The following is a 20,924-nucleotide window of genomic DNA, read 5'->3' as shown; positions in this document are numbered from 1 at the left end:
ACATTTCAACTGGTTGTCTTTTGCTATAATAACACACAGCCGTAATGAAGATAAAATAAACATTTATATAGAACTTACTATGTGTCCTGGGCACTTGGATGGGTATTCCCCCATTCTTCTTTGCTGCCCTATTCTTTTCAACAATTGTGAGGTAGGTTCCTATTAGAACCTGCTTCCAGAAAGAAGGACTCTTGAGGTACAGGGAGATTAAGTAACTTGCCCAAGACACTGCAGAGGAGTTGGGGTCTATACAGTCTGAGTTAAAGCTCCAGGTGAATAGTCGTTGCTGCAGACACACTGATTTGCTCTTGATAGTAATTTTCAGTGCTAACTTGATCCCTGCGTCCTAGGGATGGGAAAACATATCTCTTGCACCCTCATATAAGTAAGTAATAAGTGATGGGGCTGGGTTTAGCGTGGGTCATGCTGAGACAAAGTTGGGCTCCTTCCCCTCCCACACAAGTGCCTGGAAAAGACTCTGGACTCAAACATTGACAGAAGACATTCTAAGGCAGGAAAACGTGTGCTGGGAAAGATGCGGGACCGTGAGCAGCAGCAAGACAGGATCTATGAAGAAGAAGGAAGTGAGCACAGGAGGGCTGTCCACCAAGAGCGTGAAGCTGACCCTTAGTGTGGGGGCTCCACGTCAGGGGATCTCAGAGGACCAGGCTAGAAGGATGTTGGTGCTGGCCATGGGCTCACACGGTCTTCATAATTTTCTTGGACTTTTTCAATGACTTTTCCTAGTTTTTGTTAATTAAGCATCCTTCCTGCCTCCTTTCTGGAGCATCCTTCCTTTCTGCCTCCTTCCTGGAGCATCTTCCTGCCTCCTTTCTAGAGCGTCCTTCCTGCCTCCTTTCTGGAGCGTCCTTCCTTCCTGCCTCCTTTCTGGAGCATCCTTCCTTCCTGCCTCCTTTCTGGAGTGTCCTTCCTTCCTGCTTCCTTCCTGGAGCATTCTCCCTCTGAATGAGTTTCCAGTGAACTGTAGCTTCTGAAGGGCAGAGAGCTCACTTTGCTCATTTTGGGCCCCAGCCCGTAAGGGCAACATATACATTGTGGAGCGACTGGTTGGATTTGCTTAGACTTTTAGATACAGTGGCTTAGACTCACCCACAGCAGGCCTTTTCCTCTTAAATGCATCCCTCGCACCAGCACTGAAGCACCCTAAGTTTTGTTCTCCCTAAAAGAATGCCAGTGCTGCAGGCATGGTGATACATGCCAGGAATCCTAGCCTGGGGGCACCGTGTTATGAGGGTCACTGTGAGTTTAAAGCTAGCCTGGGCTACAAAACAAGATCTTGCCTAAACAATAAAAATCAAAACATCCCCCCAAATCCCAAACCAATATGCTGTAAAGAAAGCAGTGTACACAGGAACCCAGACTCTTGCTGTAAAGAAAGCAGCATATACAGGAACCCAGCTCTTCTCAGTCCTGCCTCCCCCCCACTCTGATATTTCTCTCTTCTTTCCCAGTCAGACATCTTGAGTTTTCCACACTTCCCACTAGCTCCACTTTCTCACCACCCCTGTGTCTGCCCACTCCAATCTGGCTGGCTTCTGTGTCTGTCTATCCACCAAAGAAGAAATGGACCATAAAATTCGCAAGCTTCCTACAGCTGTCGAAAGGAACAGGCTTTTGGCAGTCTGCATCTTCCCGACTTCTCAGACAAGCAGCCTTCAGTACTTGGCTCCATTCTTTCTGAATGTTAGAATCTCAGGCCCCCCAGTCTCCCTTTCTCTCCCCTTGGCCCTTCTCCTCTTGACTCATCTTCCTCTACCAATCCCGAAATCTTGCTCTTAGACTGTCTCCGGGCAACTTCACTCGACTTCAATCTGTTCGGCAAAGACTACAGCCTTTTTTGCATTAACAAAAGTGCAAACAACCTAGTGTCTTCCAAAGAATCCATCCTCTGCCACTGCTGATGGCCTCTTTGAACCCTATTCATGTGCTGTACCTACTTGTAACTTCTACCCTTTGATAAGCCCAAAGTACCCATGATCCTCAGCTCACCCAAGATTTATTCTTGGTCCTGCCTCTGACAAACTTACTTCCAAAAATTTGGAAAAATTTGATGTGGCTAATTCCAGGAAGATTTCATGAAGGGAGAGAAACACTTGACATGGAATTTGACTGTTAGATATAATATGTGAGCAACAACAACAACAACAACAAAAAACGGGAGTGGAAGCTGGTGAGTGATCTGTCAAGAGGCTTTCAGGGTGTAGGTAAGCTCCCGTGTGCCCTTGCCCTACGGGGCACATTCCACTGCTTTCCCAGAGCTACCATGTTGCTGGGTTTGGATAATTTGAATCAAATTCTCCCAGTTTTCACATATTTGAATTGGCCGACTTACTGCCTTCATTTTTTATCTTCACCATATGCAGTTTTAAGCAATTTTTATTTATTTTCTTCACATCACCAAATATCACAAGTTAGAGTAGAAAATTTTGTGGAAAATGATAAGAATAAAAAGTATTAAATCATCTATCTTTTTTTTTTTTTATTTTGAGATAGGCTCTCACTCCTTAGCCCTGGCTGGCCTAGAGCTCACTCTGTAGACCAGGCTGACCTTGAATTTACAGAGATCCACCTGCCTCTGGTTCCTGAGTGCTGCGATTAAAGGTGTGTGCTACAATGCCTGGCTTTAAAACTCATTCTTAATTACAGATTATGAACCTTTCTTTAGTAGCATATTAATTATACAAAACCATTCCTCACTGCATATTCCTGTGGAAAAAAGAAAATATGTTTATACAACCTAAATTATTAGCATCTGTAGGGCCTCTTTAATTGTTTTTTGAGGGGAATGCAGTGTTTTTTCCTTTATCAGTGAAAACACTGGTTTTAGGATCTTCACCAACCCCACATCATACAGAGGCTGATCTCCAAAACATACAAAGAACTCAAGAAATTGGTCATCAAAAGAACAAATAATCCAATAAAAAAAATGGAGTACAGACCTAAACAGAGAACTCTCAACAGAGGAATCTAAAATGGCTGAAAGACACTTAAGGAAATGTTTAACATCCTTAGTCATCAGAGAAATGCAAATCAAAACAACTCTGAGATTCCTTACACCTTACACCTGTAAGACTGGCCAAGATCAAAAACACATGACAACTTATGCTGGAGAGGATGTGGGATAAAGGGAACAACCCCTTTGGATATCAGTAAGGCAATTTCTCAGAAATTAGGAAGCAATCTACCTCAGGACCCAGCAATACCACTTTTGGGTACACCCAAAGGATGCTCAATCATACCACAAGGACATACGTTCAGCTATGTTCATAGCAGCATTGTTTGTCATAGCCAGAACCTGGAAACAATTTAAATGCCCCTCGACCGAAGAATGAATAAGGAAAATGTGGTACATTTACACAATGGAGTACTACACAGCAGAAAAAAATAATGACATCTTGAAATCTGCAGGCAAATGGATGGAGCTGGAAAACATCACATTGAGTGAAGTAACCCAGACCCAGAAAGACTAATATCACATGTACTCATAAGTGGCTTTTAGACATAAAGCAAAGAAAAGCCAGAATACAATTCACAATCCCAAAGAATCTGGACAGCAAAGAGGACCCTAAGAGAGATATACATGGATCTAATCTAGAAAAAGACAAGATCTCCTGAGTAAATTGGGAGCATGGGGATCTTGGGAGAGGGTTGAAGGGGAAGGGACAGAAAGGGAGGGGAGCAGAAAAAGGTATGTGTGTGTGTGTGTGTGTGTGTGTGTGTGTGTGTGTGTATATATACATATATATATATATCAATAAAAAGAAATAAAAACAAAAAACATAAAACAAAAAAGTAAACACTGCTTTTATTTAAGCCAATTATTGTAAATGAATTTACAAAAATAAAGCTATCTGCCCCCACCTCTTTCTCTTTCTTTCTTTCTTCCTTCCTTCCTTCCTTCCTTTCTCTTTCTTTTCTTTTTTGGTAGGATTAGGAAATATATTATTCAACTGGCAAATCACATCACCATGGTTGGAATTATTAATTGTGTTTCAGGTAAGAAAACATGACTCACTGTAAAGTGGAAAGAAAGGCACTCAAGATCCAAGAACTCTCTAAGCAATTTAGCAACATCCCCCTTGCCTGCCGCAGGGCTCACCCCTGAGCTCCATCCACTCTAGCTGGAAACTTGCTGGGGTCAGAACTTGTGCATTCTCTGCATCTCCAGAGTCCTTCCAGAGGGCAGGGTGACACAATGCTCAATAAATACGGGCTTTCCAAATCCCCAAGATGTGAGGGTCAGAACAGCAGGAGCTGCATCTGTGTGCTCTTCAGGAGACTACTGGAACATCAGCTTCCTGAACTGTCTGTCACACACAGATGTCATGAAGTAGACATCTTTGCTGAAGAGCCTTCTAAAAGGTAAGTAAGCTACCCAGACGATACTCTGCAGACATGCTCACGATAAAACTTGAAGATAAAAACTATTGAAAACTAAGTACAATGCCAACAATCATATTATCAAAATATGAAAAAAATACAGCATGAGCAAAGGCTAAACGTTCACAGGGGTTATTTCTGGGTTGCAGAATCACAGATCGTTTTTCCTTAACTTCCTCCTTCTGCATCTGCATTCCTCACTCACAACACCCACCCGCTATGGTGGTTTGAAGGAAAATAGTCCTGTAGACTCACTCATATTTGAAGGCTTGGTTCCCTGTTGGTAGAACTATTGGGGAGGATTAGAAGGTGTGGCCTTGCTGGAGGAGGTGTGCCACTGGGGGTGCACTTTGGGGTTAGCACTCTCTCTCAGTCTCGTGGTTGTGTCTGAAGATGTGAACTCTCCCCTGTGCCTCCAGCCCCATACCTGCCCGCCTGCTGCCGTGCTCCCCACCAAACCGGAAGCCCGAATAAACATTTTCTTTTATTGGCTTGGTCACGTGACGTCTTTTCACAGCAACAGAGAAGTAACGAAGACAGCCACCCACACATGTGTACACAGACACACGAGCACACATAAATATTATTTATGTTAAAAAGGACCCATAATTAGTTCACATAAAACGAATTAGAAACAGAAGTAAACACCCCATCTCCCCTCCTTCTGCTATTACCTTGAAAGCTGCACATCCCACAGGCAGGGCCTGCTTGCCAACGTTAAGAAGTAAGATGGAAAATGGCATGGCATGCATCTGCCAAGACAGACTTGTGGCTGACATTTCTTCTGAGAGAAGGCTCCATTTAAGTAAGTAGCTGCTGGTGTTGTCTCCTGATTCAGTCATTTTGAAAAGGGATGAGTAAGAGACTCTCGGAAGTGAATGTTCAAGTTTCTCTTGGAACTCGGCGCTTTGAATGGAGACACCGCAGAGGGGCCGAGCATGTGAAGAGCGAGGGTTGATGGCCAGGCACCCAGCAGCTTCTTTAAAGAGACTTGCACCATGCTGCTGCCCGGCACGCTGCTGCCCGGCACGCTGCTGCCCGGCACGCTACTGCCCGGCACGCTACTGCTCGTCGTGAGATGTTCAGCACACATAACTATTACTTATTAACACATTGCACATAAAGTTTGATTAGACTCCTTTCAAAATGTTCTGGAGCATGGGCTATAGGTTCCATACACTAATAACCACAATGTTATTCAGCCACTCTTGAGAGGAGTGCTTTATATTTGATATTTCTCGGGTTTCATTAATCCCGTAACTTCTCTCCATCATCCTCATTCTCTGAGTGCTTCTGTTTAGAGAGGTTAAGGAACTCGATAGCTTTCAGGTCTGGTCTTTGTAGCTCTTGAATTAGCCCTAACTTAACACGTGACGCTGCATTTTCCTTAATGGCATCCACAGCAATCCATCCTTGCAGCCTTTCTCCAGCAGGCTGTTCCGCTAGTTTGTTAGAAACCAAGCAGGTTTGTAGCACCTGAAGCGTGAAGAGAGAAGGCGAAGATTACCATCCCGCCCCGCCATTCTCATCTCCCAAATCTCCTCAGAGAAGAAGGAACACAGGAACACTGGAAGGGGGAAAAGAAGAATCAGCACCATAAGCTTCTAAAGTAGCTTCCGAGAGACTTTTACAGCTGGTGACAGGTTTGGCGACAGTTCTTTTGAGCTGAGCTGTGTTCAATTTTCTCAGTTCCTTTCATAGGAATTACATAAACCACCTTCCTGAGTGGAAAAAATGGCCCTAGAATACAGTAATCACTTTCTCGTCAAAAATCCAATCTAGTGAAAGACTCGGGAGAGAAAGCACACTGCACGTGTGGTTACCACAGGGCCAGCAATACTCTGGCGGGGACTGGGACAGCACTATCTGCACATCAGAATGCGAGAGGAGGTGGCTGGGACACCTGTGTCTGAGCCAGGTGCCCTGCTGCAGGCTGTGATCACCCTTCCTCAATGTGCTTCCGTCTCCCTACATCAGAGAGGACTTTTCACTCAGAGGGCAGAGGCCCAGGGGCTTCAGTACCTTGTGCAAGGCAGGAGCTTGTCTTCCAACTCCACCTTGCTTTCTGAGGTTTGAGTAACCCGCTCACTTTGTCCTTTGACAGACGGTGTTATTTTCATTTTCTTTTCTTTCTTAGATTCACCTCTTTATGTCTCCCAGGCCAGAATGTGATCAGGGTCTTCGTGTAAATCCACATTTCCCAAACAGATACTTACAAAATACCTACTTTATGACGTACCAGGCAGTATTCCAGAAATGTGGAAAGAAGGGGGAAAATATCAATTAAAATACTTTCCCTCCAGGAGCTTTTGCTTCAGTGACGCTACATAATATTTCTGAAATTTTCATTATTTGAAGGATTACAGTTAACTTTATGGGACTGTAGATTAAAACCAAAACCAAATTGATGTGAAATTTAGGACATATAACTTGAACCAAGAGTTGAAAGAAAAACCTCATGTCAGCATAGCAGTGAGAATGTGACTATGTCATCTAGCGTCGGCTGCACGTAGTGGGTCTCCATACGGCTGCACATAGTGGGTCTTCATATGACTGCACGTAGTGGGTCTTCATATGACTGCAGCCCAGGATCAGCATAGCAGTGAGAATGTGACTTATGTCATTTAGCGTCGGCTGCACGTAGTGGGTCTTCATACGGCTGCAGCCCAGGATGGCTTGTGGATGAAGTAAGTGTGCACTGCGTGGGGACACAGAGGCTCCCAGGGAGGCACCGAAGATAAAGAGCTGAAGGAGACCAGAGGGAGATACAGGTGTGGGCAGCACAATTACACAGACGCAAGGCTAACAGCCAGGACACAGAAGACAGTATCACTGCTAGGCATGGGGCCAAAATAGATCACCTGTCCCCACCAGGGTGGCTTCCCAAAGAAACAAGATCATTTAAAAGAATGGACGATTCCTACATTTTTCTCTTATAATTTAAAATTTCAGGGACTGTATTGAGTTGCCTACTCAAATAATTTTAAGAAATTAATCACTTGATACTACTGATACAAATGAGTATTTCATGAATTCAGATTGAAAGATGAAATGAATAATAATCAGAAGTAAACTACAGTCACCCAACCCTGGTCATGTGACCAAGAGACTTTCACTCTATTGGATCTTCTGAGATACATGGAGCTTAGTAGGGAACCCTGCACACTAGTCATTCAGTTGGAAGGGATCACACCGCATACTAGTCATTCAGTTGGAAGGGATCACACCACACACTAATCATTCAGTTGGAAGGGATCACACCACACACTAATCATTCAGTTGGAAGGGATCACACTGCACACTAGTCATTCAGTTGGAAGGGATCACACCGCACACTAGTCATTCAGTTGGAAGGAATCACACTGCACACTAGTCATTCAGTTGGAAGAGATCACACAATCTTTTGGAATTCAGCCAGAATTAATTTGCTATGAACATGTGATCACGAAAGCCTTGGTGGGAAAACCAAAAGCAAACACTGTCAGTGTCTACCCAGTGATGGTGCTGTCTGTGTTTACGGCTTTAGCCTGGAGTTTTGGAGTAGAGGAGACACAATCTCACAATGCACAGCATTCTTGATATTTTCAGATTAAATTTCAGGCAGGAGACAAAAATCCATTAATTTGTTCCTAAATTCAACAGCAATCGTGGCAATTGTCTGAAGCCACACTCTGGTATTTTCTGAGAAATCTCTCAGGGTGTCCGTCACCTTCAGATAACTTGTGAATTGATAACGGTTAGAGGTCAAACCATGAAGAAAAACAAGAATCTTTTGAAGGCTGTTTAAAACGTTACCACAAAGTGTATTCAGCCCAGAAGAATGAAGTTTAAACAACCCCTACTCCCACGGGAAACACGCTCATGTTGTCCTGCTCATTAACTCCACATCAATTCAGTTCTCCTCTCACAGCCCTCTCTGTGTTCTGCCATGGTACCGGCCACACCAGTGAGGGAGTACGTATAGACGACAGACAGCCAGGCCGCTGCTGGGACTCCTGTCTGCCCAGGCTTCCTTCCTGTGGGTAGCTGTGTTTGCTATCCTGTGTGGGAGTTCTAGTCAAAGATCAACATTTCCATCAATTTTCCACATTATCTAGAAGTCTCAGAATAAATACATGTATTCTAAAGGTGGTTTTACACTGTGGTAAATCAAATGTCTGAGTTAAGGAAGACAGAGAATCAACAAGAAATTAGAATGATTAATATACAACTTTAAAATTTTTTCCCATTCCTTCTGTGACTATTTATCTCCTTTTTTGTCCTTCCTTATTCACATTGTGTATGTGTGTATATATGTGTGTGTGTGTATGTGTGTGCGCACCTATGGAAGACAGAGGTCAATGTCAATGTCAGCTGTCTTCCTTGCATACTCTCTACCTTGTGTCTTCAGACAGGTTCTTTTTTTTTTTTTTAAATATTTATTTATTATGTATACAATATTCTGTCTGTATGCCTGAAGGCCAGATGAGGGTGCCAGACGTCTTTACAGATGGTTGTGAGCCACCATGTGGTTGCTGGGAATTGAACTCAGGACCTTTGGAAGAGCAGGCAATGCTCTTAACCACTGAGCCATCTCTCCAGCCCTTCAGACAGGTTCTTAATTGAACCTGGAGCTCATAAATTTGGGATGAAAATGGCTAACCTGCAAGCCCCAGGGATCATTTTGTTACCTCCTCCCAACTGCTGGGATTACAGGTGAATGTTGCCATGCCAATATTTTTTGATGTGCATGTTGGGAGTCTGAGTTCAGGTCTTCATGCATATGCAGTAAACATTTTACCCACACAGCCATCTCCTCGGCTCCCTCATGTTAATTCTAACCCTGAACTTGGGAGTGACTATGGCTTCATTACAGAACTTCCCGTGCTTGATTTATTTCCTACAGTGCCTGGAGGAGCCTCGTTCTGACTGTTTGTGTTCATCCAACCAGTGAGGTTATCAAGGATGTGGCAGGTACAGTTCAGGCCATCTTGCAGCCTTTTGTCTACTCTTCCATCTTTATAAGGACAGATACCTCAAGGCCACTCATTGGTTTCCTCTCCCCCACATCCCGTGTGGGCTCCTGGAGATACATCTGCATAGCCCCCTCCCCGCCAAGTCGATCAGGTCCTAGTGGGGAAGGCATCATTTTTTTCTATTACTCCTGAGAAAGAAAAGACCGGGGTGCTGCTGGATGAGTCAGGGGGGTTGATGAAGGAGCCGATCAGGGAGAAGACAGCAGTAGGTGTCCTGAAGGGCCAGGCAGGGCAAGTAAGAAGAAGGCAAGGTCAGGATGAATGACACATGGGGCAAGCTAGGTTTATTGTGCAGATTAGGGTTTATTCCAGAAAGGGCATAACTACCTTATAGGATCGAAGGGCTGTAAGAAAAAAGCTTTGTAAGACAGGCGCGACACTTGAGGTAGGAAGTCAGCTCTTCCTTGCTTCCTTCAGAATTCAGTTTCTTATTTTGTGATAGTAATAGATACTCTGAAGTAACTTAAAATAGAGACCAGGGATAAAGGATCCACGAACAGACAAAGACAGGTGATTCCCAAGGGGGATTAAACGTGAAAGCACAAGAAGCTGAATTTGCACTATATTTCATGCAAATGGAGATGGTAAATGAAAAGGAAACTCGTGACAGTCAACCACCTTGCATACCTGGGGGCTTTCCTGCAGGTCAGGACAGACCACCCAGCTGAATAACCATGACTGAATATTCTCATCAGTGTATTTCTGTGTATGTCCTGGAAAGCCCGCCCCTTCGGCTTTCTCTCTGGCATCTTCCAAACACTTCCTGTTTTGAGATGTCCAATTCATAAACTAGTGTTTAAGCAAATGAACTCATTAGAGATTTTTACTTCTCCTTAATTTAACCTTTCAAACATCATTAGTGCTCCTTATTCCTTCCCACCGTGGATCATGTGAATACGACATTCTCAGAAACATTTTTCTGACTCTTTCCAAGGTGTGTGCAACAGATTAGTGGGAAAGCCCTTGTGGTTCTTACTGTTCTGCTTACCAAAAAGGAATATTTGCTCAATGAGCAGCGAGTTACCAAAATATTGTAAGAAAGTCTACGTAGTTTTCATATCCGATTCCTAGCACGGTGTTCCTAAAATAACAGAATAAACATTGGATTTTGCCAGCTCCTGAAAACAAGGAGACCGAAAACCCCTACGAATAGAAGGAGCTGTGCTAACACTAAAGGCTTAGTGATTCTAATTAATTACACTGTAGCAATCTAGAGAGAACCAAATCCAGAGAAAGAAACCAACGCTGAAACACAAAAGGCGTTTGGGACCCCAAAGAGATGCATGGAACTTCACCATGGCCTAAGTGAGAAATAGAATGGAAAGGAAAAAATGCTAAAAGCTGTATGGAAAAAAGGGAACTTTACATGACACCTGGAATAGGGTAGTTTGTGAGCATTCTTTTCCTCTGAGCAGCTTCTCAGGAGCTCTTCGTCTCCTAGTTAGTGCCCGAGGGCCCTAGATCTCACCCGCCCGACAGAGAGGTGGGGCCATGTCACACAGCAACCATTCCAGGTCTGGCTTTCCCAAGCCCACTTGGGGTTTTCCACACAGTAACCAGTTTAATACCTTCTCTCTCCGTCACAGCCTTTCTCAGGTACCCAGGCTGGGCCTCCACAGACGACCTTCCGCCTCAGCCTAACAAGCACATCGTTGGTGCCTCCCTCGTTGTAAGCCCACGCAAACCCTTTCTTCCATAAGCTGCTTTCGGCCATTGCGTTTTGTCAGAGCAATAGAGAAGATACTGATAGAGCATGACCTATATCCGCCTGGTCGGCTTGGATGAGGCCAGACGTACAGGAGAGAGGAACACAGGCGCCAGGCCTGACAACTGACTGCTTATGTAAGAACACTTTAATAACAAACTTTAAAATCAACAGAATATTTGTCTTTTTTTTTTTTTTTGAAAAACACAGTGTAGAAACTGTGTAGCTGCATAGTTGAATAGAAACACAAGGCTGAACACCTGGAGAAAGCGGGTCAGAGTGCATCACTGTGCTCTGTAAGCAAAAGGCAACACCTGAGTGCTTCCTCAAGGCCTGAGGCCCAGACCCTGCGGGGTTCCCCACTGTTGTGGGATCCTGGACAAGTGAAGGATTCTTGTGTTTACACAGTGCAGATAGTGAGAAAACCCTCCTCACTAAGACACAGTGTAAGATGACAAGCAACCGTGACACCTTTTCATTAGTACCAGGGGCACGCTGAGAGCTCAGAACTGATGGCTGTTGGTGGTGAAAGCACTTTCCAGTCACAACAGTGTTACGTATTTTCTTGACGGCTAAGCATTTGCCTGCTCTTTCTTCTTTAGGGGAGAGACAATTTATATTCTGTCTCTCTCTCTCTCTAAAAGTATTGATCAGCTCCAATGTTTTTCTTATAACTGTTCCCAATAAGACTCATAAAATTTGTGTGCCTATCGGTGTGTGTGTGAGAGAGAGGAGATAGAGAGACAGACAGAGAGACAAAGAGAGAGGAGAGAGAGGGAGAGAGAGACAGAGACAGACAGAGAGACAGAGAGAGAGGAGAGAGAGGGAGAGAGAGAGAGAGAGAGAGAGAGAGAGAGAGAGAGAGAAAGAGAGAGAGAGGGAGGAGGGGGACGGAGGCCAGAGGCCCACGTCCATTGTCTTCCTCTATCACTCTGTGTGTTCTGCTCTAAGACAGAGTCTCTCACAGAAACTAGAGCCAACCAGTTGGCCAGGCCAGCCGACCAGTGAGCTCAGAGACCACATTAGTTCCTTTTTTTGTGGCTGTAATGAATAAAATACCATGACCGAAAGCAACTTAAGGAAGAAAGGGTTTGTTTTGGTTTGTGGCTCCACAGGGACAGAGTATCCAGGGCGGGGAAATTAATGACAAGGCAGCAAGGCAGGAAGCTGGCTGATCGCATGGTGATCAATGCATGGGAAGCGAAGAAAGAGACCATGAGGTCATGATGCTATGAACCCCCAGGCCTGCGATGGCATACTTCCCCAGCAAGGCAACAACTCCTGGAGATTTCATAGTGGCCCCAACTGGAGAAGGGGGTACATTTCTCATTCAAACTACCACAGATGCTCACTGCCATGCTCAGTCAGTTGCATGTAGTTCTGAGAGAAGATGAACTCAGATCCTCTTGGATTTTGCTTATTACAACATTTTAACGTAAATGAAGACTCAGTTCCTGAAGTCTGTAATGTTTGCTGAGACTCAAGGTTTTTGTTTTGATGAAACGATTATCTAGAGATGTAACTATATGTGTGTGTGTGTGTGTGTGTGTGTGTGTGTGCGCACGCGCACGCACACCTGCAGAAGCCAGAAGATCCTTTGGAGCTGGAGTTAGAGACATTTGTCAACCATTCAACATGGCAGTGAGCACTCTTAACTGAAGAATCATCTTTCCAGCCCCTTGAATATTATCTTAATTGTATTCAAATCATTTCCTTTATAATTATCATACTAAGGCCTTCCTTTGTACTTAAGATAATTGAAAAACATCAGTAGGGCTTTTCGGACTAGATTTGTCTAGGCTCTGTGCCAATGAAAAATCAACAGAAACGTGATTCATTCTTAGATCCCATCCTTACATCACCCACGTAACCCAACACAATGAGAATGCTGGATTCAGTGCAAGCGTCCTTCTCATTGGGAGCTAGCAATAGGGCGGCATCGACTTCCAGCGTCATTTTCTAAGTTGGAGAGGAGACACACTCACCGAGTCATGTGGTTTGCTCTCTGCCTGTGGAGGTGGAGATGACTGGTGCTGTGTGAGCTTCGAGAAGGGAAAAAGATGGCAGGACACGTGCTTCTTGCAGAGACAGAGTGGCCGCAGCTAGAAATACGGTCTCTGCTTGTACCCCTCGCTTTGATGCTGCTGAGGAATCAGACTAATTTACATCCCAGGACTGTGGGCCTTGCTTTGTTTGTGTGGATGGCAGCACCGTGCACAAAGGGCTTCATTGTCCAGTTCTCTTGTTTTGCTTTTTAATGTAAAGAAGCACAAAATGAAACTGGAATCATGGTTTCCCTTTAAGAGTGCACAATAAAGACAATTCATGAAAGCAATCTGAATAGGTTCTGGCTTTTTAAAAATCATACTTATGAAGATTGGTCAATGGGAAGGGTAACTCTGAGCCCCACAGAGGTGTGGCCTTCTGAAGCCACAATGGTACTTTCCTGAGGCAGCACTCTCTTGCCAGACCCCACTCACCCACACACACGCTGCAGGGTTTGGCAAACTCTCACCATCCAGGCAGCGATACCTTATCTTTGTTGAGTCAAAAATAAGTATTTTTCATATTAGTTCTGGGCTCTTGATTTTGAGGTTCCAGTGTTGTTGTGATCATGCCAGAGAGAATTCTTTAGTTAATACCTTGAGCAAGTGGAATATGGTTTAAAGGGATGTATTAGCTTCTTGTTGCAATTACGAAACATAACGGAAAACAATTAAGGTAAAAGGATTTATTTTGGCTCATGACTGAGAAGTACCAACTGCTTAAGGCATCCTGGTTGCAAATGCAGAGTTGAGTTCCTGGTACAGGAGCTTCTGGAGCATGTGACTGTGATTACTCACATCTGAGCAACCAGGAAGCAGAGGGCAGGGAATTCTGCTGCTCAGTCGGCCTCTTCCCTTCTCATTCTGTCCAGGACCACAGCTCACAGGGTGATGATATCACACGCTGCACCCACAGGGTGATAACATCACGTGCTGCACCCACAGGATAATGTCATCACATCTGCAGTCCATAGGATGATGACATCACAGGCTGCCATCCACAGGAAGACGACATCACATGCTGGGTAGGTCTTCCCTTCTTAGCTAAATTCTCTGGAAACACCCTCACAGTTGTGCCCAGAGGTGTGTCTCCTCGGTGCCATGTTCACAATGAGGATGGACCATCATGGAGTCACATATCTAGACACGCCCCTGAGACATGTTTCTCAGTTACTGAATCCAACAAACAGGAATGAGAAGGAGTGCTTGGTCACGTGACAATGGAGCCTTAACAAGAGAAAGTAAGCCATGGCTCTGAGAAAGAAATACAGGCTCACTGTCTTCCAAGCTGTAAATTCACCAATGTCCCCCTGCTGAGAAGTATGACAAAATTTTCCTCCTGGCAATTTTGGGAGAGTGGGTTTGTTTGGATGAGGTGCTAGCAAGTGTCTTCTTTGCCTTCCTTGAGATGAGGCCGCTGCTGAGTCTCCTGATTGTTTATCGATTGTGACGCCACTTAGATTTATTTCTTCACACACATTTCTGTTTCCAGTCAGTTACGGTATACCATGGCAGCGGTGGAGACGGTGCTCATCCCCGGAGACTGAGCGCTGAGACTCCGGGGTAAGAGTTAGTTCCTTTTCTGTTGTGGTAGAGTACCCTTCCCAAAACCAGGGGAGGGGAGAAAGTGTATTTTGACTTCCAGTTCCTGAAGGGTGACAGTCCATTATGACAGGTAAGGCAGGGCTGTATGACCATGAGGTTGACCTGGTAGTCACGAATGGGCGAGGGAGGAGGAGCAGAGCCAGGCTATAAAACCCCAAAGACTGGCCCCAGTGACAAACTTCTTCCAGGAAGACCCCCACATCTTAAAGACCTTCCCAAACTGTCCCAGCAGCTAGGGCCAGGTGTTCAAACACACAGGCCTGTGGGGAATAGTTCACATCCAAACCTCATGAGTTTTCTTGCGTTTTGAATATCAGTGCCAGTTCCCACGAAGCTCAAAGTTAATTAAAGAAAAATCACTCATTGTTTCAGTCTGAATGCAGTTACTATTTCTGTTTACTTTTCCTCTGGGTAGCAGTGTTTGGCAGGATGGGAATCACGGTTTCAGTGGTGACTCCGAAATGTGCAGAGGGAGATTTCCTAACTGAAACGGAGGGACGTGGAGCAGGCTCAGGGACCGCGCCAGTGGGTAAAGAGGGGGTTCATCATACTCAGCAGCACACCCCATATGACAGAAACTCTACCACTGAGTCATAGCCTCTCCCCTGCAGTGTGGCTTTAACAGGGTCTGTCCTCCGGGATCTGTTTTCATACTACGTGGTGATGGAATGTCCCCTGAGGCACAGGAAAGCGGGAAAAGCCAGGCAGAGTTTGAGGGCTTTTATTGTGTTTTGTTTTGTCAGAAGTTAAATATCGATTTAGAGACTTGATTTGTAGAATCATTTCTAATGCGCGCGCATGCCTGCAGGGCATGCATGTTGGAAATACTCATTTCGGGGGATAAAGATGGAGCTCAATTGGTAGTGGGCTTGCCTAACATTCAGCAGGCCTCAGGTTCCATCCCCTGCATTGCATATTCCAGGAGGGTGTGTTGGGACATGCCTATAATACCAGCACTAGGGAGATGGGGGGGGTGTGTGTCAGAAATTCAAGGTCCTCTTCAGCTGTACATCAAGTCTGAGTTCAGTCTGAGCTACATGACACCCTGTCTCAAAAATGAATAAATAAATATATCCACTTCAAAGAATGCCAAGAATAGATAACTCTTTTTTTTTCTATTACTCTTACTCTGCAAAACAAAACTTCCAATATTATGTGAGATACTTGCTGAACTGAGAGCATACAGTCCTGCTACAATCATGGGATAACTACTGAATTGAGAGAATACAGTCCTGCTACAATCATGGGATAATTACTGACTTGAGAGAATACAGTCCTGCTACAATCATGGGATAATTACTGACTTGAGAGAATACAGTCCTGCTACAATCATGGGATAATTACTGACTTGAGAGAATACAGTCCTGCTACAATCATGGGATAATTACTGACTTGAGAGAATACAGTCCTGCTACAATCATGGGATAATTACTGACTTGAGAGAATACAGTCCTGCTACAATCATGGGATAATTACTGACTTGAGAGAATACAGTCCTGCTACAATCATGGGATAATTACTGACTTGAGAGAATACAGTCCTGCTACAATCATGGGATAATTACTGACTTGAGAGAATACAGTCCTGCTACAATCATGGGATAATTACTGACTTGAGAGAATACAGTCCTGCTACAATCATGGGATAATTACTGACTTGAGAGAATACAGTCCTGCTACAATCATGGGATAATTACTGACTTGAGAGAATACAGTCCTGCTACAATCATGGGATAATTACTGACTTGAGAGAATACAGTCCTGCTACAATCATGGGATAATTACTGACTTGAGAGAATACAGTCCTGCTACAATCATGGGATAACTACTGACTTGAGAGAATACAGTCCTGCTACAATCATGGGATAATTACTGACTTGAGAGAATACAGTCCTGCTACAATCATGGGATAACTACTGACTTGAGAGAATACAGTCCTGCTACAATCATGGGATAACTACTGACTTGAGAGAATACAGTCCTGCTACAATCATGGGATAACTACTGACTTGAGAGAATACAGTCCTGCTACAATCATGGGATAACTACTGACTTGAGAGAATACAGTCCTGCTACAATCATGGGATAATTACTGACTTGAGAGAATACAGTCCTGCTACAATCATGGGATAACTACTGACTTGAGAGAATACAGTCCTGCTACAATCATGGGATAACTACTGACTTGAGAGAATACAGTCTTGCTACAATCAGCTGTCCACTCTCTTGGACAAGCTGGTGTTGATGAACAAGAAATAATCCTGCTTTTAAGATTTCTCAGCCTATGTGTTTGTTGTGTGGAGAAATCCAGTTGGCAAAGTCTGATGTGAACTAAGAGGCTTCTCATACATTTTACGACTGTGGTTTACATCCCACTTTATTTTTTTTAATTTATTTATTTATTATACAATATTCTGTCTGTGTGTATGCCTGCAGGCCAGAAGAGGGCACCAGACCTCATTACAGATGGTTGTGAGCCACCATGTGGTTGCTGGGAATTGAACTCAGGACCTTTGGCAGAACAGGCAGTGCTCTTAACCTCTGAGCCATCTCTCCAGCCCGTACATCCCACTTTAAATTCTTGTATTCTTTTCCCTCCTCTTGCAAAAGTCCACAAGGAACATGGCTGTGGGAATGATTCACCACCTAAAGGAGGCGGTAGGCATTCACTGACTATCACACAGTTTTAAAAAGAAAATCTTTTACATTGAATTTTACTTATTTACTGGAAGTGTTTTTTGTATGTGTATGCGAGTGTGTGTGTGTGTGTGTGTGTGTGTGTGTGCACAAGTACACCATGGCAAGCATGGGGAGGTCAGAGGACAACTTGGAGAGTGGGTTCTGTCCTCTCACCAGGTGGGGTCAGGGGAAGGAACTCTGGTTGTTAGGTCTGCTAACAAGCACCCTGATTGGCTGAGCCATCTCACTGGCCCCGGTTATCCCCATGCTAAGCAGCGTTTGTCCAGCACTGGTAGTTGTTTGTCTTTCTAGCTTGGTGAAATGCCCAGAGCACAAAGCTTGATGCATTTAGGAGATAACTGGCAGTCCCTTTCCCCCTCCTGTTTTCAAGCACTTAAAACATTTCTTTCTCTAAAAAAAAAAAGAAAGCTTTGTGTATGCACTTTTGGAGCCCACCATATCTATACAAAACTAGACTGGAGCTACGTCTCCGTGATAGAGCGCCGGCCTGGCATCCACAGGCAGACACCACAGAGCTAAGAAACAAAATTACAAGACTTCTTGACCAACGATGACTCAAACAAAACTAATTTGCTTTCGTTTAAGCTTTTAAATTAAGATAATAGCAAACATTATATTGAGACTTCAAAAATCTATAAAAGTGAACTTATTACCCAATAGTAAGGCAGTTCATAAGTCCAAGGGCCCAACATGTCATGAGAGTCGCTCACTTGGTTAACACCAAATAAGCAACTTCCCTAATTCCTAACACCCACATCATCATGAAAGACATTTTCCAAATTCTGGAAATCCCAACATCCCACTCTTTAATTAAAAGTGTAAGAATCAACAAAGAATGAAAGGAAATTATATCCAATATAATTCCACAAGGACCCAATACCCCAGCCTTGGGAGTTCCTAGCATTTAAATTCAGCCTATGAACAATACTGCATGCACAAACATGTAATAAACGACGTGCCAAGGAGCTCAACTAATGGGAAGAATGTTGACAAGATCACAACCAGGCGACGTTATGCCGTACCTCCGACTATTAGACTCTCTGCTCAGTCAAAATGGCTTTTCCTTTAGTCACAGCTACCAACAGATACATAGTCAATGAAGGAGGAGGAAAAAGAAAACAGAATGGGTTGACGTCCATTATGATCCAACGACATGATTCAGACACATCTTGTCTATGTAGACAGTATGGCTGTTAGAGAAATTCCTGGCCAAGGACATAGCTCAGTGGTAGTGGGCTTGCGTAGCAGACCTGAGACTCTTGATTCAATTCACCTCAAAATAGACAAACAAAGCCATTGGATCAACTTCATAATTCATCAACAGTCAATTTAAAGAAAAAAAAAAACCAGGCTGGCCTGAAGTTTTAGGCCCATGCATTATTAATTTGGGGTTTCTTCAGTGACATCTGTTTGGGAGCAGCCGCCGTTTCCTCAAAGGCATGCTCTTACTAGTAAGAGTTTTAGATGCTAGAAGAGCATGGGGGGGGGGGGGACAGAAGAGAAAATAAGAGACACAGAAGTCACGAAAGGATATCAACCTCACCGAGCTTCCTGCTCTTCAGCTAGGCCGGGTGGCCAGCCAGCCAGACCCAGCAAATCTCCTGTCTCTACCCCACCCTCAGTGCTGGGGTTAAGAGCACTCTCAGCCATGCCTAGCTTTATATATGGGTGTTGGTATCTGTCTTGGTTATTGTCAACTTAAACAAACTTAGAAGATTTTGGGAAGACAGACTCTCAACTGAGAAATTACCACCATCAGACCGGCTTCTGGACATGTCTGTGGGGGCATTTTTCTGATTAGGTGATTGATGAAGAAGGGCTTAAGGCCACTGTGGGCAGAACCATTCCTAGGTAGGAGGGCCTGGGTTGTATAAGAAAATTTGCCGAACAAGCCTGGGAGAGCAAGCCAGAAAGCAGCATTTCCCTGGGGTTTCTGCCTTGACTTCCTCAATAATGGACTGAACCTAAACGGTGCAATAAACCCTTTGCTCTCTGCGTTGCCTTTAGTTATGGTGGTTATCATAGCAACAGTCTCTGAACTCGGCGAGCACCCTTCTCCACTGATCCATCTCCTCAGCCCGCATCCCTGATGACTATGGTGGTTATCATAGCGACAGTCCCCAAACTCGGCGAGCACCCTTCCCCACTGATCCATCTCCTCAGCCCGCATCCCTGATGACTAGCGGAGCAGCATCTTCTTAGTGGTCCTTTACTAGGTGAAGAAAGGACTCCATTAGGAGTGGCAGGTAGATGCCCAGGCAGGGGGCTGGACTAACAGATTTTTATTAAAGTGTTAAAATGAATAAAGATAATCATTTTTATTATTTAGCTCATCTCTAAACACAGAAGTGCCATCAAGTTTCGGATCAAAAAGGGAACTGTGATCCCAGCATGGAAAGAGAATGTGTATCTCAGGAGACAGTATTTATGTCTTTGTCAGGAGATTTTTATCCAAATTATTATACTCTCGGGAGCTCAGCCTGTGTTTCCTAGTCTCTAAAAGGTGACTCTGCAAGGCAAGTTTCTTCCCAGTAATTAGAGGCATTTATCTTAGGACTCATTTGGCTTCAGCAGTGAGGCCATGGGCCACCAGCTCCACCGGTACTGACTCCTTCAATTACAAGCAATGGCATTTCACCTCCGCGCAAAATATTAGTAAATTAACACTCCCCATTCTGCATTCATTTGGGAAATCTGCTCAGCTTGCAGTGAGGAAGGCAGGGAGCTATGAGGACACTCTGGCAATACCTTGAAGCCTTGAACACAGCAATTAAAACTCTGGCTTTGCTCCCTGCAGTTGGGACTTAGTCTGCAGAGTTCATTTCTTTTATCATAGCACAAGGCAAAAATCAGCACTGGTAGGTGAGAAAAACACAACAATCAAACACACGCACACATGCAGGAGCGTGTGCACACACACGCACGTGTGTACACACGAAGACACAGAAAAACCCACCTCGATGCTCCTCTTTCCTAGCTCTCAAGTACCTGTTTTAAGCCAAACAATAAGCAACCTCTAGCACAGGAAACCATCTCCAGACCAGACTTACAACTCTGACTCAAAGCACAGTCACAAACAATACATCAAGATGGAGAAGACTACCATCCAAACGCCACAGCTGTCTCTTCTGTTCTAAGGACATCTTCGTCCAACCAAGAGACAGTTGGCACAGGCACCGTTAGGTCACAGGGGTTCTATGAAGGCTTGTCAGTCATTACACATAAAAACTGGGAGAAGGGATGGGGTGTACACTGTTCTCAGCTGATTCACAGCTGAGTGTGCCAGCCCACGAGGCCAGAACTCTTAGTCTGGCAGAAGAGGCAGAGGGCAGGAAAGAAAGGTCCCGTGCTGCCTACCATAGTCCAGCTGCCAGGAAGCTGCCATGGCGCTTGTGGCACGAGGAGCTTCTTTGTGGCCTGGGATGTTTGTCTTTGCTGGGACTTAATATTGATC

At 44.5% G+C, this 20,924-nt stretch overlaps 1 protein-coding gene across 1 annotated transcript in view; it reads right to left on the bottom strand.

Annotated features, from left to right (window-relative positions):
- Window positions 1-20,924, bottom strand: part of Ak5 (adenylate kinase 5) — a 167,408-nt gene that overhangs the window by 105,152 nt on the left and 41,332 nt on the right. The gene's annotated exons all lie outside the window — the stretch shown is intronic.

Source organism: Microtus oregoni, unplaced genomic scaffold (genome assembly GCF_018167655.1).
Source record: "Microtus oregoni isolate MIOR12 unplaced genomic scaffold, Mior012 000000F_ref0000247, whole genome shotgun sequence".
Lineage (NCBI taxonomy): Eukaryota > Metazoa > Chordata > Mammalia > Rodentia > Cricetidae > Microtus > Microtus oregoni.
The sequence above is the reverse complement of the archived record's forward strand: the minus strand, read 5'-3'. Positions and strand labels throughout refer to the sequence as shown.